At 40.8% G+C, this 23087-nt stretch overlaps 1 protein-coding gene and 2 long non-coding RNA genes across 3 annotated transcripts in view; 2 read left to right on the forward strand and 1 right to left on the reverse strand.

The window, feature by feature from the left end:
• Window positions 1-23087, forward strand: part of LOC124377337 (ribonuclease inhibitor-like) — a gene marked incomplete at its 3' end in the record, with an annotated part of 167823 nt that overhangs the window by 106940 nt on the left and 37796 nt on the right. The gene's annotated exons all lie outside the window — the stretch shown is intronic.
• LOC124376891 overlaps window positions 1-23087 on the forward strand; it is a 60508-nt gene that overhangs the window by 5883 nt on the left and 31538 nt on the right. The window lies entirely within an intron of this gene.
• LOC124376901 lies at window positions 3175-3957 on the reverse strand. The gene is made up of 3 exons (XR_006923984.1): window positions 3832-3957; window positions 3407-3444; window positions 3175-3258 (listed from the first exon to the last, which is right to left on the reverse strand). It is a non-coding gene; the product is annotated as an uncharacterized LOC124376901 (long non-coding RNA).

Raw genomic sequence — 23087 nt, forward strand, 5'->3', positions numbered from 1 at the left:
ACACACACACACACACACACACACACACACACACACACACACACACACACACACACACACACACACACACACACACACACACACACACACACACACACACACACACACACACACACACACACACACACACACACACACACACACACACACACACACACACACACAGCTAAAGTTACAGAATTCTCTCTGACTGTCTGAACACTGATCCTGGAAACTTCATTTATAAATGCAAAATAGAAATTTCCTCACAGAAACATCACTATATCAACAATTACCCAGTTTTTCCCTCGGAGATCCTATTGTGTTAACGATAAGATATAAAATGGCGCCTAAATATCAACTTTGCGACCGAAATCCTCTCAGCGCTGATGTTATAGAAAAAAAATCGTCATTTCTGATCATTTGGATTCAAAAGTTCAAGTATTTAAAAGCTGAGAATGAAATATGTTGAAGATGTTTTGCATTCAGTACCGTATAATATTGGTAATGGTCCAAGTCCAGCCCAGTTGTGCACACAGAAGATCCAGGCTGAAGATGTAGTTCCAGGTAGCAGGGCAGAGATCATAACCATACCAGCTGTTCTTCAGGAACCTCAGACTGCTGTCTTCCAGAAAAGACTTCAGGGTGCTGGTGATCATATTGTAGATGTTTCCCGGAGGCTCCTGGCAAAAAAATGCATTATTATTTAATACCCAGTGCAATAAAACACTGTTTAACTGACAGCATAGTTCAACATAAATGTACAAAGAATTTGTCCCACTAGAGTACACTGATACTTGGAAATCAAAAGTAGATTAAGAAGGCAGTAAAATACATGAAAAGTCCAGTTGAAAAAAGATGCTTGATGACAGTTCTGGCCTGCCAGTAATAAACATTGACACTGAGAGGAACACTAAAGATCAACAACTTACCTCATCCCAGTGCAGATAGTTGCTGAGCAAGTAAAATATCTTTCCCTTTGCTTTCCGGTTGCTCACTACGTGAATCGATCGGCATAAAGAACTTTCATGGGACAAAATACTCGGCCATGCTGTGATCATGACCATAATCACTTTGGGGGCTTCAAGAAAGTCTGCAAAGCAACAAAACAATAGGATGTAAATACACTGTATAAAAAGAAATACATTGGATAGATAAAGTCAACACACTCGTATGAAATTGCAGGTTTTTAAATATAAGATGGAAATAACAACATAAATAATATAAATATGCAAGCCAGTGATTCAGTCAGTAACCAAAACCATGTGGGAAAACACCATACTGACAGTGAAGCATAGTGGGTTTAACATAATGCTTTGGGGCTGCTGGTCAAAACGCTGAAAGAAAGCTGAGGAATTTCAATTTCAACATGACAATGCCCCAAAGCACACATCAAATTAAACAAAGACATGGCTTCAGAAAAGGATAATCAAAGTTCTAGAATGTTCCAGCCAGAGCCCAGACCTCAATTCGAGCTGTACACAGGAAAACACCTTACAATTTGAAGGAAATTTTTTTTGCAAAAAGAGTGGGATAAAATTCCCAAGTGTAGATTCGTTTTTTTTGTTTGTTGTTAAATTACATTATAGATTTGTTTGATCACACAATTGACTTCTCTGTATAAGTGTCTAGATCATTTTTAGTAGATAAGTAATGAAATATCAGTATAATCTCACCTTCTTTAAGGAGTCTGTAGGCGAGACCATGTGCTTTGTGAGAGTCTCCTCTCTGTTGACACACACCTACATAAACCCTACAGAGAGACTGCAGGAGATCATGTCCCATAAACCCTCTCTCCACCTTGATCTTCTCCAAAATCTCAGACAGAAACGTCTCTGCTAAGGACTAAATAAGACGGAAGAAAATTATTATTTGATATATACAACTAGACCAGGTTTAGGAAAACTACTAGATATTGTATAAACCAAAACCTAGAGTCAGAATTTGCCAGGACCAGTGAATTATGGATCGACTTTAAAACATTTTAAACTCAAATCCACAGCTAAAGAATAAAGTGTTTAAATCACATGCACACTAAATAAAACAGAAGATAAGAACTGACCTCGTTTACACAAAACTCAGAAATGACGTGTTTCTCTTCATCTCTCAGAACAGGAAGTTCACTTGTTCCTGTGAGAAGTGCATGAATCCTGTCTGTAGGTAAAACATCAGAACAGGACTTTTGTAGTGTTTCTAATGCACTGGAGATGAGAGATTGTGTTGTGTGTGTTGTGTTTGTAGGATCAGGTGAAGCAGCATCAAGTCGAGGCTTTTGAGCTTTCCTGGGTGGTGACATGTCTGATCCAGTTCTCTTTGCTGTGGGGTTTGGGTCTGTATGAATATAAAATAAAACATGTACAATAAAATAAACAATAAAACAAAGCTGCGTGTTTGATTTCTGCATAATGAATATAACTTTCAATCTGATCATCTGATCATTTGAGGGAAATGTACAAATAGGTTTAGCACATGTGTACAGTGGAATCCACTTATCTCGACCTCGGTTAACTCACCAACCCTATTAAGTTGACATTTTTGAAGTGGAACCGCCAAATTCTCGCTTTTTCGAAGCATTTTTTAATCGGTTATGTCGATTATTTTTATGTCGCAGAACCCTGATATCTCGAGCACAATAGGGGACAAATTTTATAGCATGCCTTCATCAAACATATCATGCAACGCTGTTGTGTAAAAACCTCCAAAAACATGTGCATGTACATTCTCATTTATTAACGCACATCATGTACATAAAGAAATTTCAAGCACGTTAATATATTGCCGCCATATTGTTTTTCGTTTATCTCAATCATCGGTTACCTCAACGCTTTTTGGCGTCCCCTAGGCCCTCGACATAACCGGGTTCCACTGTAGTATAAATCTGTATCTCCTCTAGAAAATAGTTTATAACATGTCACATCTAAATACCTTTGTCAGCTTCCTGCTCGTTCTCAGTCTGCGTGGAGGAGCACTTTTTCTCTGCAATGACAAACAATTTATTACAGTCAAAGCAAATACCTTCTACATCAACATCTACAGAAACTCAGAGAGATTTCAGTGTTACCTTTGTTCAACTCATTTCCCTGTTTAAAGAGTTTTTCCTGTTGAGGTTCAAAAACAAAAATAACATTTAGTTTTATTTAGTCACAATTCTGACTTCAGTTCAATGACGTCTGCGTCTGTAATCAAAAGAAAGTACCTCGATTAAGCAGATGCTTTTCTCGAAGCTACTGATTGTGTACTTCAGGACTCGGATTTCCAGATTTTGTCTGGTGTTCACTTCTGTAAAATAATTTACAAAATGAAATGAAAAGGTGCTCAGATCACACTAATCACATTATATGCTCATTAAATAGAACTGAATCATGCAGTAATAATCAACTTGTACTTTCTTACACAATGAAGGCAGAAATATCAAAACTTTACACACCTTGAAGTGCCAGAAGCTGTTTTTCAACACTGACATTTCTGTGGAAAATAAACATTCAGATAAAACATTATATATTATATGATTATATGACATATTACATATTAAAACTGCAATTAAAAATATATATATCATATTATGGATTTTAGATATATATAATCTTTTATCTAGAGCGACGAATATCTCATTCATACAACTGAGCAGTTGCGGGCCCTTGATGGCAGCTTAGTGGAGATGAGATTTAAACTCATGAACTTTTGATCATAATTCCAACATCTTAACCACTGTGCTACTTCTTCCATCATGCAGGTCTCTGTGTACATTGTTACTATCAAAATGATGTGTTTTCAAATAAATGTTTCGAGACAATCAGAATAGAGAATTCAACTAAGCTTTGGGGTCAAATTTAAACAGCAAAAAAAAAGTACTTGTGAGTTTTGGTATTCTGCATCTTCAGAGTCTTCGTGGCCTGAAGCTTCGACTGGCTTATGCTTGTGTTCTCCATTTCTGTAGGTCTTTTCTAGTCTTTACTTCTAGAGAGTTTGCTGAATCTGGAGAAATAGAAAACAGCTTTAATTACAAATCCTTCAATAAAGTATTTTCATTTTCCCATAACAATATCTAGAGCGTGCTTCCCGGAAGTTCTGTGTGAACACGTGACTAACACGTGACTAGCGATGAACCCGCGATTATTAATGAATGGAGTGAAACTAAAGATCAGGTTCGTGAACATGAACTTGTAGAGTAACTTACACTTGTAGAGTAACACTAGTGTGTTTCTCCTGTAATGGATCGCGGTTGGTTGCGTAATAGAGAAATGTACTGCTCTATAGGTTGTGTTTATTCTGCGGGCTGCTGCTGGGTGTTCCGGCTTTTAAGCACGTGGCCGAGAGCGGCGCACTGTGACGTCACAAGGACATCAACACTTGTTATTGCATCATGTGCTCATTGCATAGTATACAGTGATGAGGGAACACGGTTGTGTGCAGTATTTAATTAGAGTAGGAAGGATAAAAGGAAGGTCCAGATGTGCTCCACCATTCACAGAGGCACTGAAGGAAGCATTGTGTAGAGGAAGGTGAAAGGTTAAAATGGACAGTGGAGAAACTTGGATGTACCTGTTCCAGACTGTGTTCTAGACTACAACAGGTTTATACAAATAATTCAGTCATGTAAATTCAGCTTGATTATATTTCATATATAATGAAACTCAAATATATTTCTCTAATCACTTTGATTTCCTGTCAGGTGCATGACTGGAGTAGATATCAGACAGCTATTATATAGTCTCACACAAGACAAGAAAGTGGTACCAGAGCTTCTTCTACACCATCGTAAACACCTTCATACTACATCGGGAAATCACCTGTGCAAAGAATCAGATGCAAATGACACAGAAGCAGTTCAGAGAAAACTCAGTGAGGAACTTACTGTTTTAGTGCTTCCTGAATTTCCTCCATCCCCTCCTGAGGACACTTACATCAAGTCAAGTCAAGTTTATTTCTCTAGCGCTTTTCACAACAGACATTGTCTCAAAGCAGCTTTACAGAAATCAACAGTCAAGGTGAATCGTGTGTATTTATCCCTGATGAGCAGCCGTGGCGACTGTGGCAAGGAAAAACTCCCTTAGATGTTATGAGGAAGAAACCTTGAGAGGAACCAGACTCAAAAGGGGAACCCATCCTCATTTGGGTGACATCAAGAGTTTGATCATAAATCTTTCAACAATACAGAACACTGGAGAGTGAGAACTAACACGATTACTGGAGTATAAGATTATAAGTGATGTTCTTTCTGCAGTCTTATACAGTCTTTATGGTTAGTAGCTCCTAGTTTTATGAGCTCAGCATTTGTGATCATCACGGATCCAGCATCAGCTTCTCCATGCCAGAGCCTTTAAACACTCCAGGAGGTCCAATGTCAAACTCCACACATGTAGCGGGATCCAAATGGCACTGGTACGTCTCTAGGTGGTTCGGGATGTTTGCGAGTTCGGGATCTACTTTTTCAAAGGTCTGTAATCATCACGAGGTGGGAGGTGACTGGAGCTGGCCAAACCTCAGGGTGTCTCAGGATGGGGAGAGAGAGAGAAGCAGTGGAGCGGAATTAGCGTAGCTGCTGTTCATGATATTAACAGCACAAGTTGATAATGTGCATGTGATCAGATGTTCTGGAGCACAAGGTTATGATATGTGATGTGTGTTATTTACCACTTACCAGGGTACCTGCTTCAGACAGGAGACAATGCAGGGTTTGTGGACAGAAACACTTGTAAATTGCATGACTTGTTTAGTGGCCCTGTGATTTCAGTCAAAGTATAACTGCTTCTCTGTTTGGCATCAGCAGCAGCACTGGCCACTACTTTCATTTTCATTACTTTATTCTTCTACTGTTTTTCTAAATGTTCAAATACCAGTCTTATGCTTATTGTGTTATTTAATTATTCCACTCAATTATTATTCTTTTGGTATTTTTAGTGCTCAAATAAATCACTTGTATGATGTCTAAGATTCTTTTTATTATTTGATAATTGATAAGCGAAGAAGTGGTTTTTATAATGATGACAATAGTTTGTAAAACCCTTCAGTACATTTGTTTATCAGGCTGCTTTTCCTCAAACAGACAGAGGGAGAAAAGGACTACACAGTCTCAGAATAATGTTTATAGGAATCTCGTTTTTAATATTTTCTTCAAAGTTGAAATATAAACTCATTACACATGTGACTTAACCTGTCACTATTCTGGATTGCTTCAGGACCGAATTCATGTATTTATATATTAAAAAAAATAAATGTTCTATGGCTTCTGAGCAAAAGCAGCAGGAACAGGATATAACTGAGAGAAGCCAGAGCTGGGCAATAGAACAAAAGAAAGTGGAGGAACATGTTGCTCAGCTTGAGGTCACTTTGGAACAGACCACCATGGAGCTCCAGTCTTCCCTGGAAATCCATGAGGAACTGGAGAAAACTGTAGAATGTGAGAGAGAGAGCTGAGCGAGAGAACAAAAGAAAGTGGAGGAACATGTTGATCAGCTTGAGGTCACTTTGGAACAGACCATCATGGAGCTCCAGGATACTCAGAATCACTGTGAGAAAGTAAAAAATAGTGCAGAGCAGGAGAGAGATCATTTGATCAGAGACAGAGAGCGACTGGAGGAATGTGTTGCTCAGTTTGAGCCCACGTTGGATTTTAAAGTAAAACAAGAGGACGAAAAAGAGAAAACTAAACTTGACATAGAGGAGAGGAACAACTTACAGCTTCAGACCAACAGGGGGCTCGAGGATACCCAGAATCTCTGTGAGGAAGAAAAGAAGACTTCAGAGAATAAAACAGATCATTATATGAGGGTCTGAGAGCGATGGGAGGAAATTGTTGCTCAGCTGAGACAAGAAAACATTCAAAAGAAAACGAGAAACAGAGAAACAGAGAGTCTGAACATGCCTTTTTCCTCTTTCTGTTTCTCTTAAGGCTATTTATGATAGTTTTACACTTATAGTCAATAGTATAAAGCTGAGTGTAAAGCTATTGTATCTTGTAGATCGTCTCGTCTTTTGGTCATTTTTTATTTCTGTCTTGTCAAATCTTTTTTTAATCTTTTTAAATCTTGATTTTATTCTTTTAACCATGATTTTTGTCTTCCTTACAAACGCTGTATGACCTCTTCATGGATTCTTCCACCTTGTTGATATCCCTCTTGTGGGGCAGGGGGCTGTGGCTCGGGGTCATAATGCTGAGGGGGAGGGAGGTCAGGAGGGAGAGGGAAACTGGTCCTCAGTGCCACATTGTGCAAAACACCACACACCCTGATAATCTTGTACACTTTTTCCAGGTGGTATAGAAGTCTTCCACCTGAGACATCCAGAGCTCCACATCTGCATTTCACGAGGTGAGGAGCATCTGAGGGGTGATGCCTCTGTCACCTGTCATATTATAGACTACATCAGGACAATGTTTACAATTTCTCCATGTTGTTAAAGTCACCAAGAAGCCAGTCATCACGTCCTGCAGCTGCCTGTAGTCTGTTCCCTACACTGCTATGTGTCAGGATAAAGGAATCATGTGCTGAAGCAGGTCAGTGTGCCACAGTGAAGGGAAACCTGATGTATCAACTACCCACCTTAATAATAACATCCAAAATGACAGGCATTATGACACTCAGGGGCAGATACCAGACCTCTAGCATGAGATTTAATAGAATTATATTATATTTATAGGTCTTTGTGAAAAAGTTGATTATATATAATATTTATATAAAGTATTTCCCTGTCTGCCATTTCCCACTAGAAACAACCTGTTGTCATTAACCCCAGAGTGGTGAGGACCTGTATTTGGACGGGGATGGCATGGTTCTGGTGTGTTTCCCTCTGTAGTACTGGACCCAATTCAGCACATAGATTCATGAGCACAGCTGTAGGAATCTAAATCAGCTTATTAGCCAGTCATTATCATCATGGACCAAGAAATCATCATGGTCCCTGGAGACTCTTTTTCTCCTTAATCTTCCATTGGCACCGCAGCATTTATGATTTATTCCAGCTTATTATGGAAAGATAAAATAAATTGATATTTGGTCCTGTGCTATGAACATAAAAGCAATAATAGCTACAGAAAAGCTCTTGCTTCCCTCTGTAGCGGGTATTTAAATCTCATTTCAAAATGCTTTCAGTGATTCTACATTCTGTTTCTATGAAGTGTTTCAACAGTTTGCATGTTAATTGGCTGTATGGTGCATTTAAGTGCATGTGAATTTATGAATCACATCTGTCTGGAAAAGACACGTGTGCAAATACTTTTGACCACACAGTGTGTATCAGCTGAAAAGCAGCAGCTTCGGATCAGTCGCGTTTCCACTGAGATTCAACTCTGAAAGATCACTTTTGATTTTTATTATATGAAATATTTTATATTATATTATATTATATTATATTAAGACCCTCTGCCGGTATGAAGTGAACTGTACGACCCCTGGAACAGTGAGTTTCTGAGCTTTATGGATTTTATTCTCTTTAAAACACAGAGTTTATCATTAAATATAATTATTATTATTGAGAAACAAATCACCCATAAAATCCCCAAACAGGCGGAAAGGTGATCAGGACCATCAGTACCGGACTGAAGAGGGGAAAAGCGATGTTCCTCATTTTGTGTTTACTCCTGATCATTAGCATAAAGATCACAGACTTGCAGTAAAAAGTGGATATATTTGACTAATATAAATAAAGAGTGATTTTCCATAAATGTTGCAGTGAGCAGAAATTGACATTTCGGCTAATGGTGTAGGAGACATCATCATTAGCCTCATGCTAGCTGGGTTTGCTAGCGCTGCTTTTGTCAAATCAAATCAAATCAAATCAAATTTTATTTGTCACATACACATACATACAGGGTACGACATGCAGTGAAATGCTTTTAAAGATGGTCCGGCATGAGGAAATAAAATGGGGTGAAAAGGAGAATAAAAATTATAAATATAATAACAAAATTTAAAAAGAAAAATATAACAACAAAAGAAGGCAGATAAATAAGGCTATAAAGATATATCATTATATATATATATATATATATATATATATATATATATATATATATATATATATATATATATATATATATACACACATACATACATATATATACATACATACACAAAAATGCTTATGGCAGTGTGCAGTTAAACAGTAAACAACAGTAAACAAGTTAGGCATGGTTTTGATTGTCCATAAGTGTCCGTGCGGTCTGGTGTGGTGTAAAGTGTCCTTGTGCGGAATGGTGTGGTATAAAATTAAGAATATAAAAATATGAAAAAATGAAATAAATAGGAAAAAAATATGAAATGTAAAGTGCACTTTGCTGTGCAAGTCCAGTGTATAATGTGCCGTAGCACGAAAAGTGTGATTTGTGCAGGGGAAAAAGGGTGATGATGGCGAGAGTGGATCAGTTTTTAGATCCTGGGTGTTTCCTGGTTTAAACACCGAATGGCTCATGGAAGAAGCTTCTCCTCATTCTCTCTGTGTTCGCTTTCAGGGAGCGGAAGCGTTTCCCCGAACGCAACAGAGAAAAGAGTCCATTGTTGGGATGGCTAAGGTCCTTCACAATCTTCCTGGCTCTGGTCCTGCACTGCGTGCTGTAGATGTCCTGCAGGTCAGGGAGCTCGGTGTGGATGGTACGTTTAGCTAAACGCACCACCCTCTGGAGGGCTCGCCTGTCCTGCATGGTGCTGTTCCCGAACCAGGAAGTGATGCTACCCGTCAGAAGGCTATCAATGGTGCAGGTGTAAAAAGTCTTAAGCACCTAAGAGGGTAGTTTAAAGTCCCTTAAGCATCTCAGATGGTACAGACGCTGCCGGGCCTTCTTCACCAGGGTGTTGATGTGACAGGACCAAGACAGGTCCTTTGTGATGTGAACCCCCAAGTACCGGAAACTGTCCACTCTTTCCACTGGAGTCCCGCAGATAATTAGCAGTTGGTATGACCGCTCCCGCTTTGTGCTGAAGTCCACGATCAACTCCTTAGTCTTCCTGACGTTCAGGAGAAGGTTGTTCTCCTGGCACCATCTCTCCAGGTTTTTAACCTCCTGTAGGTAGGCCGTCTCGTCGTTGTTGGAGATCCGGCCCACCACAACGGTGTCGTCAGCAAACTTGATGATGGTGGTGGAGTTGGAAGTGGCCACACAGTCATACGTGTACAGTGAGTACAGCAGGGGGCTCAAAACACAACCCTAAGGAGCTCCAGTGCTGAGGGTGAGGGTGGATGAGGTGCGTTTTCCCACCCGTACAGCTTGTGGTCTGTCTGTCGGGAAGTTTGAGATCCATTGACACAGCGGCAGGCTGAGTCCCAGGACCGCCAACTTAGAGGTGAGTGTGGAGAGAATTATGGTGTTGAATGCTGAACTGTAGTCAACAAACAGCATCTTTGTGTAATTCCCGTTTCTTTGGTCCAGGTGGCTGATAGTAGTGTGGAGAAGATGTGCAATTGCGTCCTCAGTCAAATCAAATCAAATCAAATCAAATCAAATCAAATCAAATTTTATTTGCCACATACACATACATACAGGGTACGACATGCAGTGAAATGCTTTTAACGACGGTCCGGCATGAGGGAATAAAATAGGGTAAAAAGGGGAATAAAAATATAAATATAATAACAAAATTTAAAGAAAAATATAGTAAGAAAAAGAAGGCAGATAAATAAAGATATAAAGATATCTAAATATATATGTATATATACATATATATACACATACACAGAAAATGTTTATGGCAGTGTGCAGATTAACCAGTAAACAACAGTAAACAGTAAACAAGTTCGGCATGTTTTTGATTGTCCATAAGTGTCCGTGTGCAGTAAGGTGTGGTGTAAAGTGTCCTTGTGCGGAATGGTGTGGTATAAAAAAAAGAATATAAGGAATATGAAATAAATATGAAAAAGAAAATGAAAATATGAAAAGTAAAGTGCACTGTGCTGTGCAAGTCCAGTGTATAATGTGCTGTAGCACGAAAAGTGTGATTGTGCAGGGGAAAAAGGGTGATGATGGAGAGTGGGACAGTTTTTAGATCCTGGGTGTTTCCTGGTTTAAACACCGAATGGCCTGCGGGAAGAAGCTCCTCCTCATTCTCTCTGTGTTCGCCTTCAGGGAGCGGAAGCGTTTCCCCGAACGCAACAGAGAAAAGAGTCCATTGTTGGGATGGCTGAGGTCCTTTACAATTTTCCTGGCTGTGGTCCTGCACCGCGTGCTGTAGATGTCCTGCAGGTCAGGGAGCTCGGTGTGGATGGTACGTTCAGCTGAACGCACCACCCTCTGGAGGGCTCGTCTGTCCTGCGTGGTGCTGTTCCCGAACCAGGAAGTGATGCTACCCGTCAGAACGCTCTCGATGGTGCAAGTGTAAAAAGTCTTAAGCACCTGAGAGGGTAGTTTAAAGTCCCTTAAGCGTCTCAGATGGTACAGACGCTGCCGGGCCTTCTTCACCAGGGTATTGATGTGACAGGACCAAGACAGGTCCTGTGTGATGTGAACACCCAGGTACCGGAAACTGTCCACTCTTTCCACTGGAGTCCCGCAGATGTTTAGCAGTTGGTATGACCGCTCCCGCTTTGTGCTGAAGTCCACGATCAACTCCTTAGTCTTGCTGACGTTCAGGAGAAGGTTGTTCTCCTGGCACCATCTGTCCAGGTTTTTTTAACCTCCTGTAGGTAGGCCGTCTCGTTGTTGTTGGAGATCAGGCCCACCACAACGGTGTCGTCAGCAAACTTGATGATGGTTGTGGAGTTGAAAGTGGCCACACAGTCATATGTGTACAGTGAGTACAGCAGGGGGCTCAGAACACAACCCTGGGGAGCTCCAGTGCTGAGGGTGAGGGTGGATGAGGTGTGTTTTCCCACCCGTACAGCTTGTGGTCTGTCCGTCAGAAAGTTTGAGATCCATTGACAAAGCGGCAGGCTGAGTCCCAGGACCTCCAACTTAGAGGTGAGTGTGGAGGGAATTATGGTGTTGAACGCTGAACTGTAGTCCACGAACAACATCTTTGTGTGATTCCCGTTTTTTTGGTCCAGGTGGCTGATAGTAGTGTGGAGAAGATGTGCAATTGCGTCCTCAGTCGAACGGTTCTGACGGCACGCAAACTGTAGTGGGTCCAGTGTGTCCGGTAGTGAGGCAGTGATGAAGTCTCTGACCAGTCTCTCAAAGCACTTCATCACTACTGAGGTCAGAGCTACAGGGCGATAGTCATTTAGGCAGGCGGGCTGGGGTTTCTTCGGGACAGGGACAATAGTGGACTGTTTAAAACATGAGGGGACAACAGACTGTTCCAGAGATAGGTTGAATATCTCAGTGAACACCGGTGCTAGCTGGTCAGCGAGGCTTTCAGAACCCGACCTGTGATTCCATCTGGTCCTGCTGCCTTCCTGGTATTCACTCTCTTGAATGCCCTCCTCACGTCATGCTCCGAGATGGTGAATGTGTTTACCTCTCTGGCTCTCTAAGCGTGCATGCTGGTTGTGCCACTAGCGCCGCTAGCGTGGTTAGCTGCAGCCTCGAAACGAGCGTAAAAGGTGTTTAGCTCGTCTGCCAGAGAAGCGTCCGCATTCACCATTCTGGAAGATGGTGTTTTATAGTCCGTTATTGTCCTTAGTCCCTGCCACAGGCTCCTGGAGCCACCTTGTTGGAACTGTGACTCCAGTTTCCTCCCGTAGCGCCGTTTTGCATCCTTCACCGCTCTGCGAACACTGTAAGACGCAGCCTTGTATTCATCCATGTCCCCGGTGGCGAGCCCCGTGTTGTAGGCAGCGGAGCGGGATCTCAGAGCGTCGCGGATGGTTTTATCCACCCACGGCTTCTGGTTGGGAAACGTTCTGATGGTGTTTTTTTGCACCGTATCATCCGTTAGTTTCCCGATGAATCCCACAACCGCTTCCGTAAACATGTTGGCGTCATCAGAGCTGCGCCGAAACATGTCCCAGTCTGCGTCATCCAAAGCGTCCTGCAGAGCGGCCACCGATTGGTCAGTCCAGCGCGCGTCCTCCCTCTGAACCGGAGCTTACTGTTTCAGCCTTTGTTTGTAAACAGGCATGAGGAAGATGGCAGCATGGTCCGATTTCCCAAACGGTGGACGTGATTGTGCCTTGTAGCTGTTCTTAAATGTTGTGTAGCAGTGATCCAGTGTTCTTTCACCCCTGGTGGGGCAGGTGATGTGCTGATGAAAGTTCGGGAGTGCACGCTTGAGGTTGGCACTGTTGAAATCTCCGACCACAATGAGCGCAGCGTCCCGATGCTGTATTTGGTGTTGCGTTAGTGACTCATGTAAGTCCCATACTGCAGTGTCCGTGTCCGCTTGAGGTGGAATATAAACGGCACTGACTATGACCGAGCTAAATTCCCAAGGTAGATAAAAGGGCCGACATTTGATGGTCAGTAGTTCCAGGTTTGGTGTGCAGGAGCGTAAAAGAGGAACAATACTCGCGCTGTCACACCAGTGGTTGTTCACCATCAGACACACTCCACCTCCTCTTGACTTCCTTGACTCCAGTGTTCTGTCCATGCGGTAAACCGAGAAAAACTCGGCCGGCTGGATGGTGTGGTCCAGTACCGCTGGGTTCAGCCATGTCTCAGTGAAGCAGAGAAGGTTGCAGTCCAGAATGTCTCTTTGGAACTTGACCCTTGCCCTGAGGTCGTCGAGCTTTGAAATTAAAGTTTTTTAGACTTTAATAGAACTCCAACTGTGTCTGAAATAGACACTTTTGGTAAATTTTTGGACTATTGGATACTAATAGATAGCTAGTTGAGAACAATTCTTCTTCCTCTTCTTTTGGCTTCTCCCATTAGGGGTTGCCACAGTTGGTCCTGTAATCCTTGATTGTTGATCATCCGTCTGCACCCCCCCCCCACCCCCTGTCCTCTACATCTGCCTCTTTCAAACCAACTACCTGCATAGCATTACCTCCTAAATAAAAATGCAAAGCATAAATACAATACACGTACGCAATTATTAGCGAATGAGACCCATTGTATTGAAATATAAACTCAAATTGTAACAGGAAGGCAGTGCAGAGAAGATACTTCTTTACAAAGAAGATATACTAAAATATTCCCTTGTGCCAACAGTCTGTATGATGCAATTTGTATCAACTTCATCCTTAGAAAATACAGAATGAATTACAGGAATACAGTCAAATGTTCTGTCTCACAACACTAGGTATGTTATTTTCTTTGCTGAAATAAACTTTTTATTAGCAACATTTTTACACTTAGTTATATGGTGTTTTATTTACTTTTGTGTGAAGTCTATAATAACACATTTTAGTATTAATGTAAATAATAACAAGCAAGTACACTGCAGGGACTTGAACCCCATCCAGGTGGTTGACCTGGAGTACCATTACCAGTGCATTTTTGCTTTTTGTTTTCATTTATATTATAGGGAAAGCAAAAAGTTGTATTAGCAACAGCATGTTTTAATAAGGTATGCACAGTACTCACAATAACTGTTCTGTTCTGTTACTCTACAAAATCCAATATTTTGTTCTATAGCAGAACACATTGCAAGAATAAGCGAAATGGTTACAGAAGTGTTTACTATGCCAAGATCATGCTGTTGGAATGCAAGAAAAAGAAACCTTTTGTAGGAAACTATTTTAAATCCTAATGGTTTTATAAACCTGAAGCAGAATGTACATGATTATTTTGTTAATGTAAATGTAATAAAATTTAAATAACAGTAGATAATTTAGATGTGTTTTCTTATGGTCCTTGTCTCCATCACCAAGTAACCAGAATTGTGTATGTAAAAAGCTAATAATATTTTAACAAGTAGAAGAATTTACCTGATTATTGAGCTACAGATTTGTAATAGGTACATTTCCAGTGTTTAAACAGATAATGACATTGTATAAATCTGTTACTGCCTTAACAGAAATCCTACAAGATAAAAGTTCTATATTTTCCCATGGTCCTTGTCTCTATCACCAAATAAGTATTTACTACATCAAATGGTACACCTTTCATGTCAAGTCAAATACTTCAACAGAGAATCAGATACCATTTGAATTGAAAGTTTAAATGAGCAGAAAATTCCCTCGTGTGTGCTAAAGTACACTGGCACAATATCTGTGTGTACTGAGAGATTTGTCATACGTTTTATGTACACATGGTCAATTAATGTTCCTTTTTCTGTTGTAGGTTCCTTAACATGTTGAATAAAACCCCTATCTGCTGTAAAAGAGCACACAGAATTAGACTTTAATGCATCATTATTAAAGTCTCCCACAAGCACAATGTTATTTGAAATTGAAGGCAGCTGATCAATTAACCTGCCCAGATTTTCTTTACAACTACACAAAGGGTATGTTTGTGGTCTATAAATAACACCAAGCAAAATATCATTTTCAGGAGCCATGTTTCAGTTACAGCAATACATGTTGAATAGACACATTTAAATCCTCTTTATGGCAACGCAAACTCTGTACATTCAGTATAAACACAGAAAAGGAACTATCTTGTACTGTCACCAATGATTCATCATGTGCCATAAAAGATGGCATTTCTTGAAGAGCTTCACAAATCTGATCATTACAGAAAATGGCCTTTTCACTAAAGTCTTTAATTATTAACCCTGACAAACTCCTTACCCGCTCAAAGCTACATAAGCCTGACCAGGTGCAAACACTTTACACTAACGACAGCAGTATCAACAGTTAAACCCTGAACTTTATGTACTGTGCATGCCCATGCTAGTTTTAAAGGAAACTGACGGCGAAAACCACCTTTTGTACAAATGTTTTACTACACCACAAACACCATTAACTAATCCATCATCAACATCTATGTTTTTAATTAACATAACACGTGCATCTCTGCCTAAAAGTTACTTTTCTGGCAAACACGTGTTATGAACCTTTACATGATGACCAGCTATTAATTCTATTTTGGCTGTTTTTTTACTCCGTGCATAATCCTCTGCCTCTATCGGTTCAATTTCCGGCCACATTTTTATCACCTGCTTCAAGTTGTGCATATGAACTTGATCATTTGTAGCATAAATGTGTAAAGATCCATTATCTTCCTCAACCTTGTCACAATTTGAGAATATGATTAAAATATCTTTGTTTAGTGCAGTTGTTTTGCTTCTTTGCCTTAACCTGTTTAACATTTCAGCAAAATGACTGTCCTTTTGTCTAACAACCTCTGTGAGTTCAACAACACTAAAATATCTCCTTAAACTCATTTCAGGTACGTCCACATACACTGGTTTTCCCTACACAGGAGGCAATTGGAAAAAGTCCAACAACAATTATACTCACATCACCAAAAGCAGACAAATCTCCACTCTGTTTCATTTCACGTAATCTTCCATGTATATATGCAAATAATTTATGATTAACCATAGATATTTAGTCTATGATTAGAATTTAATTTGTCCTCACCCAACGGTGTGTATGGCAACTTTACATTATTGTCAATACTAAATGTGTTGTGAATTGTTGTAGTATTTAAATTGTATGCTGCAATGCCTGTTGGTGCTGCTAAAGCAACACAAATATCATCTGGATTCAAAGAAATCTGAGACAATAGTCGTGAAGACTCATTTTATGGCTTCAATTAAATGACTTTTGTCTGTTCCTGCACCACCAGTAAAAAACAAATGAAATGGTTTTGTGTTTTCTCCTCTAATTTTACCCAAACACCACTGCCCTATTTTATTAAAAACAGCCATCTGGGTTTTGTTTAAGGAACGAATGATGCTTAACCCTTCAACACAACTTAAACAATTTTCTTTTTTGTGTAACTGTGTAACTTGATCGTTTTTATCTGTCAAATCTGGAATACTTTCATTATCATCATCTTCTTGGACAATCTCACGTCTAACCTGTTTACATTCTAAATGATCAACTTGCTGCTCAAGACAAAGGGAACACCATGCACTTTCTAATATGCCCTCAGTATTAACAGTATTGTGTGCGGTATCCAACACGTCTGCATCCTTTTCAAATAATGCTCTGTTTTTATTGACTACATTTTGAACCAATTCTACTAATCCATTACCTAAACAAATGTCACCTTCTTTATAAAAGTGTTCATAAGTAGTATATCCCTCTGGTTTTAGTTCCGTATCTGCACAATAAGGAGAAAACAATTGCAGTGTACTTTGGTAAAACTTTTCAGGACTCTTAGTCGCTGAGAATCGTGCATAACGAACAACTGCAGGCTGAGTACGTGTTCTTTTAACAATGAAACCAAGATTATTATCTAATGTCATTTCATTGGGAGACTGACCTTTAGATGTAATACGATACTCAGACGCAAATGTGGCTAAGCACATATCGTCAAAAACACTCTGACGTGGTCTATTCTTGTAACGATCAACCAAACTTGCCCTCCACATCTCTTCACTTCTTAAAGTTTGCGACTGCAACTTGTTCTGTAGAACTTGCAATGGTAAACTCATACAAACTGAATCATTACCCATGGGAATAAACTGAACATTTCTGGAACACTCCTTTAAATGCATATTTGTCAACCTATACACTGCGTCTTGTGCACTAACTTCACGTTTATGCAAGTACACACTGCCTCATTTAAAAAAAAATCCCATTTCCCTTTCAGATTTTGAAATGTAGGAAATTATATAAACAATACATGCATAAGCATCAGTTACATACTGAATATGTCAATTTGCGTTTGAATTTCACACATACTAATGACCCTTCACCTTCTGTTCTAGGCAAAACATTTGTTGTGTTTTTAACATTAGCTGGGACACAAGTAATAGAGCCATTAACCCCATTCTGATCGCCTTTTGGTAATGCTAACATTTTCATAAATGGAATATGTAATGAAATCAAATGTTCTAGACTATTGAGACAACGCAATTCTTCAGGTATGGGTTGCAATTCCAAATTGTTTACAGCACTTTCTGCTGACATTTTACTTTTATTTATCTTATAATGACAAGTAAAACAAATCCATAGCTGTCCTTTACTTGATGTTTTCAATCCACATGAAACAGGACATTCATTACCACACTTATGCAAGAACTGCTGTTATACACTTGTATTCATTATTATAACTACATATTTAATATTCTGTGAGGTTTGGGGAAAATCGGGCTTTTTATGCCTGAGTTACAACTTTTATTCCCATGACAAGAAATCTTTAATTGACAAATTTGTCACGGCACCATGGACACGCCCTTTAACGAAAACTCGAGATCTTTACAATTCACTATCGTGAAGGCCTTTAGATAAGACTGGCCAAAAAAAAATTTTGATGTCATTAAATTTCTAGGAATAGTTCATTGCACAGTAAAATGACACTTCCTGTTGCCAGCAGGTGGTGCTATGACTAACCGATTATGGAAATGTAGATCTGTTCAGATCTGGAGTGTTGTTAATCATGTAAAGTTTGGAGGAGATTGGACATCGTATGTCTGAGTTATAGCAACTTCCTCTTTGAGGGCGAAACAGCAAACTTTGTCAGACCCTTCAGCGAAAACTCTAGATCTTTGCAATTTAACATCGCAAAGGCGTTTAGATAATACATACTAAATTTGGTGTCGATCTGAACAACTCTCTAGGAGATGTTTGTTAAAATACAACATGTGCATGTTCTCACAGAACAACCTCCATGATCCTAACCAGTCTGGATTCAAAGCAGCACATTCCACAGAGCCCTTTTGGCTGTTTCTGAGAAACTGCATGCTGCTCAGTCAGCCAAGCTGTCATCTGTTCTTATCTTCCTGGACCTTTCAGCAGCATTTGACAGAGTCAACCACAAGACACTTTTGTCAACCCTCATGAGCCTCGGTATCTGCGGAACAGCATGGGAATGGTTTGCTTCCTACCTGGAAGGACGCTCATACCTGGTAACATGGAGGGGATTCAAATCTGCCCAGTGCAGACTCACCGCTGGTGTCCCACAAGGCTCGGTACTTTGTCCCCTCCTTTTCTCTCTCTATACCCACTCCATTGGTGAAGTCATATCCTGACATGGGTTTTCTTATCACTGCTATGCAGATGACACTCAACTCATCTTTTCTTTCCTTTTATCAGATACCACAGCTTCCGCTCGGATCTCAGCATGCTTGACAGACATATCTCCATGGATGAGTGCTTACCAACTAAAACTTAACCCCAGCAAAATAGAACTGCTGATCATCCCAGGCGATTCACCTCCAGGACAAGATCTCCAAATAACACTTCATGACTCTCTGCTCTCCCCTTCAGCCACTGCTCATAATCTTGGGGTAACTATGGACAATGAACTTCTTCCCACATGTCGCTAATGTTGCTTGTTCTTGTCGATTTCTTCTCTATAACATCTGAAAGATTCAACCATTTCTGTCCATACAGGCTGCCCAGGTGCTTGTTCAGTCTCTTTTGATTTCAAGACTTGACGACTGCAACTCTCTGCTGGCAGGTCTCCCCCTGAACGCTATTCGTCCACTGCAAATGATCCAAAATGCAGCTGCGCGACTTGTGTTCAATCAGCTCAAGTTCTCCCACACCACCCCACTGCTGCGCTCCCTTCACTGGCTTCCAGTAGCTGCACGTATCAGATTCAAAGCACTGATGCTTGCCTACAAGGCCAAAAATGGACCAGCACCATCTTACCTCAGTGACCTCATCACATCTCGCACTGCACCACGCTGTCTGAGATCCTCCAGCACTGCTCGACTGGTACCTCCTTCTCTCAGAATGAGAGGTAAGTACACTTCAAGGCTCTTCTCTGTTCTGGCACTGAGGTGGTGGAATGAACTTCCCCTTGATGTCCGTACAGCAGAGTCCTTGATTATCTTCAAGCGATGACTGTAAACCTACCTCTCCCTTAAACACTTAAATTAGCACTTCCAAGCTTGTAGAATTCAAGGGTTATATTTATGTTAAGTGTGTAATCTTGCGTACCAGTGGAGATTTATTCATTACTAGAGATTTAAATCACTTTTGTACGTCGCTCTGGATAAGGGCGTCTGCTAAATGCCGCAAATGTAAATGTAAATGTGAAAGATCATCCACTTTCTTGTGCCAATCCATGCACTCAATTATAAAGTACAGATGTTTAAGTGAATCAGGTTCTGCCCCACATTGACTGTCAGCTATATTGTTCACAGAGCTCAAAATGAACAAAGCACTAAAGAAAATACCTCAACTTCAGTTTCTGTCAAATTCCTTTACTTTAAGAAATATCAAACATCACTGAATTTACTGAAGTGGATTTCAGGAAAGAAAATGAAGTGATTGAATGCTTTCTGTGATGAAGAGACAGACATAATTGGAATTCAAAATCTTTTTCTTTAAATAAAACTTTAAATTAGAATGTATTATAGATTTAAGATGATGAAACAACATGCACACTAAAGTACATGAAACGTTCGAAATTCACCATCTTCCTCTATTCCTGAATCATTTTCCATCTGTTCAAGTTGCTTAAACAGATCCTCAAAGCTGTCAAAGACTGGTACAGAATCCAGGATCTCTGTGCTGTTGTGGGGGTCTTCAGTATGATTCTGGGCTCCAGTCTGGTTAAAAAAGCCATATTCCTCAATTAAAATAGAAAAGATGTCGTTGTTGAGCAAAGTAATTTCCTCCTCGTCCTCGAGCTGAACCTCACTGCTTGTACAGTCAGACCCATAGCAGGTGCTGTAAACAGAAGTGCACAATTTTAGCTGCATATTAAAGTAAATGAGTGGCGATTATGGTGATTATTTAAGATGCAGAGTAAAACTTCATTTGCATGTCATTCTTCTGAAACTGTTCCAATGCAGTTTACTAACTCACTTGGTCTGGCAGAAAGTCGACTCTAAAACAGAAGGGAAAAGAGGAGGATCAAAGCAGATGTATTTAGGAGACAGCAGTTCTTGGTGGCTAAGGCCGGGGAACTGATCACTAACTTCAGGCACGAGGTCATGGACTGGTACTTCTTCTGGCATGTTTATAAACCCAATCTACATAATAGAAAAGAAGAATTTAAAGAGTAAGAAGCAACATAAAAACAATAAAAGTGTCAGAATTGATGCGTTTGTTTTGTTATTTTGCCATTTGTCTATAAAGAAAGTTCACCTACCAGGAAACAACTGTTCGTGTTCCTGTTTAAGCCTCCATGATTCAGTGTAGTAGGGTTTCTTCTGTTCTTCACTCAGTTTGTTCCACGCGATCTCAAGCTGCATGCTGATCTCTGCAGAGCTGCTATTTGGATTGGCCTTGGAAAAGATGGGCCGCTGTTCTTTTTTATCTCTGCACTTGGCAACGTTAAATTTATCTACAAAATACAAAACAAACTTTAAGTTAAACAGAAATCATTATAAACTTCTAGTTAAAACAGTGAACAGAACAGAGTCATGCAAAACTGCACCAGTCTTAAACACACACAATGTTGTAGTACAAATATTTTATAAGTGCTGCATTACTCAGTCAGTACAAAATCATTTTATATTTCCTGCATGACAGATTGATATTTAATGTGGTTTTAGGAACTAAATGATAACTATATTTCATTGTCTCTGTACTTGTTCTCTGTACAATGACAATAAAGTTGAATAAAGTTGACAGCAGGAGAAGCAGCTGTAGCTGTTACCCGTCTTATTATCTGTCATTATTTCTCCTTCTTTCTTCTGAAAGTGTCAAAGTTCAGGTTATAGGATCCAAGGCAGATGCAAAAAGAGCAGAACAGGAGAAAGGCTGTGCAGAGCTGAATCGGGAAACCGATTCAGGGAGCCGATGTGCGCGGAGGGTGGGGATGCCGAGCCGGAAACCGGAGAACAGAATAAACAGGTCAGAAACAAACAAAACAGGGAATACGCTGGAGAGTGATCAGGACAAGCCTAAAGACAATCTGGCACTGTCTGGAGGATTCAGGCGTCCTTATAAGTGCCAGAAAATTTGACGCCAATTCCGTGCAGCTGGTTGGGAGGGGGCGTTTCCTCAGTGATTGAGGCGGTAATGCCTGAAGTGCTCAAGCGGGCTGACAAAGTCGCTCTTTCTGGATGAAAAATCTTTTTTGTTGTATTGGAGAGCGGATTGTTCAAAACATTGACGCTTATCACTAAAAAAATTAAAAACATTTCAGCTGTTTGTTTGCGCTTCATTGCTGTGATCAGTAAATGTTTGTGTTAAACTGCAGCACAACAAAGTTGTCATGAAAATCAAAGCGCGTCCAGGGCGCCATTTCATTGGTGCGTTTACCGAGAAATTTGACCAATCAGTGATGCCGACGTCACAAAAGAGGCAGGGCTTCAATAATTCAAACGCGAGGCGGAGTTTACAGAGGCGGAGTTCACAGAGGCGGAGTTTACAGAGGCGGAGTTTACAGAGGCGGAGTTTACAGAGGCGGAATTCACAGAGGCGGAGTTTACAGAGGCGGAGTTTACAGAGGCGGAGTTCACAGAGGCGGAGTTCACAGAGGCGGAGTTTACAGAGGCGGAATTCACAGAGGCGGAGTTTACAGAGGCGGAGTTTACAGAGGCGGAGTTCACAGAGGCGGAGTTTACAGAGGCGGAGTTTACAGAGGCGGAGTTTACAGAGGCGGAATTCACAGAGGCGGAGTTCACAGAGGCGGAGTTCACAGAGGCGGAGTTTACAGAGGCGGAATTCACAGAGGCGGAGTTCACAGAGGCGGAGTTTACAGAGGCGGAGTTCACAGAGGCGGAGTTTACAGAGGCGGAATTCACAGAGGCGGAGTTTACAGAGGCGGAGTTTACAGAGGCGGAGTTTACAGAGGCGGAATTCACAGAGGCGGAGTTCACAGAGGCGGAGTTTACAGAGGCGGAATTCACAGAGGCGGAGTTTACAGAGGCGGAGTTTACAGAGGCGGAATTCACAGAGGCGGAGTTTACAGAGGCGGAATTCACAGAGGCGGAGTTTACAGAGGCGGAATTCACAGAGGCGGAGTTTACAGAGGCGGAATTCACAGAGGCGGAGTTTACAGAGGCGGAATTCACAGAGGCGGAGTTCACAGAGGCGGAGTTTACAGAGGCGGAATTCACAGAGGCGGAGTTTACAGAGGCGGAATTCACAGAGGCGGAGTTCACAGAGGCGGAGTTCACAGAGGCGGAGTTTACAGAGGCGGAATTCACAGAGGCGGAGTTTACAGAGGCGGAGTTTACAGAGGCGGAGTTTACAGAGGCGGAATTCACAGAGGCGGAGTTCACAGAGGCGGAGTTTACAGAGGCGGAGTTTACAGAGGCGGAATTCACAGAGGC

This window comes from Silurus meridionalis, chromosome 23 (assembly GCF_014805685.1).
Source record: "Silurus meridionalis isolate SWU-2019-XX chromosome 23, ASM1480568v1, whole genome shotgun sequence".
Lineage (NCBI taxonomy): Eukaryota > Metazoa > Chordata > Actinopteri > Siluriformes > Siluridae > Silurus > Silurus meridionalis.